The 3,912-nt window shown below is 40.7% G+C and overlaps 2 long non-coding RNA genes across 4 annotated transcripts in view; one reads left to right on the top strand and one right to left on the bottom strand.

The window, feature by feature from the left end:
- LOC102676224 overlaps window positions 1-3,265 on the bottom strand; it is a 17,051-nt gene extending 13,786 nt beyond the window's left edge. Inside the window, exon 1 of the long non-coding RNA XR_421474.2 lies at window positions 2,905-3,265. This is a non-coding gene — a long non-coding RNA (uncharacterized LOC102676224). The remainder of the gene's footprint in view (window positions 1-2,904) is intronic.
- Window positions 505-2,587, top strand: LOC102676042. 3 transcript variants are annotated; one of them, XR_421472.2, is made up of 4 exons: window positions 505-641; window positions 1,072-1,383; window positions 1,715-1,900; window positions 1,977-2,587. It is a non-coding gene; the product is annotated as an uncharacterized LOC102676042 (long non-coding RNA). The 3 variants fall into 3 exon arrangements; XR_421473.2 differs by having other exon boundaries at window positions 536-645; XR_421471.2 differs by having other exon boundaries at window positions 641-763.
- Window positions 3,266-3,912: the final 647 nt, after the last annotated feature.

Here is a 3,912-nt window from a genome sequence, read left to right as displayed (position 1 = left end):
CGATCGATCCCATCGATCACGTTCCGCATGGTCGCGCAATTAGCGCGCGAATTCTACTAAACGTGAAAGGCTTATAACATCACGAGAGGTGTCGAGAACGGGGCAGGGATCGAGGGATGAAATACGCAGGGGTGAAACGAGGGGGCCGAAGAAATGGCAGGAGAAAGAGAGAAGGGGAGAGGCCAAGTGGCTGGTACCACGTGCTGAATCAAACTAAGCGTAACGTTTTGGGGTTGCACGAGGGTTGAAGTGTAACGAGAGCGGAGCTACGCGGCAGAAACGGGCGGAGAGGGAGGGATAGGGTGGTGGTGGTGGTTGGGTATGGGGGCCAGAAAAGGGATGATGCTCCTCTCACCATGCTCCCTTCCCCCAAAGACCGAGGGCTGGAAACTGGAGGAAGAAGAAGAAGAAGAAGAAGGTGGATGCTCGCAAAGGGAAAAGACGATGGGACGTAACAGGGTGGAGGAAGGAAAGCAGGGAAAGTTTCGGCGGTGTATCTCGCCACGTCGTCGAGCTACTCTTCGGGTGAATGGAGGCTTGGAACGAGTACGAGACTCGACACGTCAGCCGCGCCTTCACTTAACGGAATGGAATTTGTCAACGGTTCCATGGGACGTCGAATAAAATTCAAATGGGCAGGGGTGGGTCAGTGAATATATCGACCTACCTAATCTTTCTCTATTCAACTTGGAATGTTTTACGTTGAATCTCGTTTTTCGTTGATTTCGATCGACTCGTCGTTGCGAAGAAAGAAGAAAACTTGGTGTTCGATGTTTAGAATCGTATTTTTAAAACAGGAGAGAATATGTATATGTGAAATTAATCGCTAAAACAGAGAATATGATGGTTCAATTCGTTGTGTATCTAATCAAGTTTTATAGACAATTAATTTTTTTTATCTGAAGATAATATAAAATATCGTTTTATGATCGATTTATAATTTTGCATAATTTTCAAGGAAGAATTAACATTTATGGTATTACGTGAAAAAAAGGATAGATGAAATTGCTTGCATTGTTTCATCTTACTTTAATCCCGAGAGAACTAATTGGATTGCGCAAAATGTTTCAGATTTTCGTGACGAGAACGTGCCATCCGCCGATAATTCAACGGTTAACAACGGTTGATTATGAAAGAGCTTTTTCTCATCAAGGAAGAAGGAAACGTTAATATGGAAATCTTACGAATTTTCACGAAGTTTCCCTTTAAGCTGAAAAATCATTTTTCAAGTGAATATTATTTTTTATAATTAAATAGCCGTCTACAGGCCAGATTAAAGGCTTTCTTCTTTGTGAGATAATCACTTTGAAAAGGTACGCGAAGCTTTACCAATTATCTAGAGGCTTCTACCGTCGGTTTTTCCGGGAACAGAAATTTTAATTAGTAGGTAGACGTCTTTATATCCAAGCAATCACCCGAACTATTAATTTTCCTCTTTTAAACGTTTCATCTTTCGTTTTCGACAAACAAACCAGTCTTTCCACTCCACCCTCTTTCATTTCATCCCATTAAGTCAGTTCAATATAATTCAAATAACAATCCATTTCATCATTCTCTTTCGCGCACGTATTTAATATTTTTAAAACGAATCGAGAAAAATACATAAAGTTCTTCAATGTAGTTAAACTTTTCCCGGTTAGAATAACCGTCGAAACTTTTATTAAAGATTCTCGAATAATTAATTCCAAATCTAATATCTCTCGATTTCCCCCAGGTTCAAAATTTGGATAAGCTCAAGAAAACTGAAAATCATAAGATTATACATCTCGACCATTGACGTGATTAATCTCTGTTCAAAATGAAAAATAGTAAAGAGAGGATGCACAATATCGATACAACAATATTTTTCGGATCATTTTTCGACTTTCTTCGCCTCCCTGTTCATCGCCTTTCTCGTAACGTAAGTAAACCACCCTTTCCCTTTCCCTGCGGGAAAGATCGATCCGAATATTCCATAGAATCCTCTATATCCGCAGACGGTAAACTACTTTCGACTCTTTTTATCCCGGTCTAAAAGAGGAAGAAGAAGAAGAAGAAGAAGCAGTTGAGAGGGGGTGGTCGGGAGCGGGTCCAGGAAGCTGCATTCAAACCAAGGGATATATATCCTCGGCTCTTTGGCATCGAGAAAACTAACGAGAGGGCATTCCAGGACTTGGCTTAAGGAAGTTTATTTTCTTAATACCGAGGGCCGTGCATCAGTCTTCCTGTTAGAGTCGCAAGTCGCTATTCAGAAGCTTCATTAGGAGAAGCACGCATTCAGATTGCTTGGTGAACTCGCGTGACCCCCGGCCATTCCAAAGGTTTTAAGAGTATCGGTGTCTTTTTTTAGAATTTTCTCCTCCTCTATATTTCTTTCTACTTTCTTTTTTTCGTTACTTTCGTTTCCCTCTTCTTACTCTTCTTCAACTGTTTCTTCCATCTCGTTCCTCTTTCGTACTCCGACCACTTTTTTAATTTTATTATAAAGGTAATGAAAGACGCGTTGTAAAATTTGCTCTGTCTGGGAAATTAATTTCTATAGCCTAAGAAATTGTTATAAACGGTATCAAAATCCTCTTTTTCATCGAATAACCTTCGAAAAGTTCCGGAAATAAGAAAAGTCCAATTTTTTTTTTACCCCTTTTATTGTTTCATCAAATAATTAATTGACTCGTGATTCGTCGATAACAAGCAAACTTGAAAACGTTTCACGCTTACGTCGTTATAAGAAAGAATATTTCTTCTCTGACGCAAAGCTGAAAATTTTCATTCATTCCCGTTTAAAAATCAAACGGAACACGATATACATAGATTACGCGATAACAACCATTGTTCTTCCATCCACTACTATGAAAAACGCGGAAAACACTTAATCCTACAAAGCGAATCAGAATTTTTCCACGAAACGAAACGAAACGAGGATACAGTCGCCAACGTGGAAGGCGAAGCGCCGGTCAAAGCGACATCCGCCCCATTTAACCCTCGCCTTATTGACCTTATGCTTAATATTAACGAGGCGACGCGGTCAGCCGGCCGAGCACAACACACCTACGTGTACACGAGGTATACAGGGAAACGTAACTAGCCTGAAGGCCGTTAACCTCCTCATTTGCACCGCTTTGATCCAATCCTATTTTCCACCCTTACTCCCCCTCGTCGATCCGCCCGATCGATCCTACAAATTCCCCCCCTCCCCTCCGCGGATTTCGCGCTAACTATGTCCCCCGCCCCTCGTACCCTGCCACGATATAAAACGGATCGGCTGAACAGGATTGATTTGCATAAATAATTGCGCACATATCATCAAGACACGATCGAAACCGGCTAATTAGTAGACCGTTCCGCGGGAACATGGCCGCGTCAAGGTGATTACCGAGAAATACGTATGCGAGAGCATCGATAGATGGAACGAGGATCGAGGCTTCCTCTATACGTGGAAGTGAAATTATGGTACAGGAGTTCACTGTGGCGGAGATATGCTCGATACCCCCCACTCCCGACTTTTCCTCCCGGTTTATTAATTATGGAAAATCGAAGGTGATGTAATTTCGCGCGCGATACAATAATGGGAAATAATTGGATATTGGATGGAAGGTAGAAGAACTCTTGAAGTTTTCTGTTTCATTCTGTTTTGGATTTAGTCCAATCTGGTAGACCATATAATAATCGCGGTAAATAATCTTATTAAGAAATTGCCTGGACATGATTGGAGAAAACAATATGCATGAATTTTTCGTCGAAAAATTATAATACAGAAGAATTATGGAAAAAGGTGACGCAATAAAAAATAACGTTTTCTGTTTTATTAATTTTGATTTAATCCAATCTGTAAATGTACAATACGATATAATCGTGGTAAGAAACGATAGTTGCCTATACACGATCAGAGAAGGATATGCATGATATTTTCGTGGAAAAATTATAACAAAGAAG

This window comes from Apis dorsata, unplaced genomic scaffold (genome assembly GCF_000469605.1).
Source record: "Apis dorsata unplaced genomic scaffold, Apis dorsata 1.3 scaffold_163, whole genome shotgun sequence".
Lineage (NCBI taxonomy): Eukaryota > Metazoa > Arthropoda > Insecta > Hymenoptera > Apidae > Apis > Apis dorsata.
The sequence above is the reverse complement of the archived record's forward strand: the minus strand, read 5'-3'. Positions and strand labels throughout refer to the sequence as shown.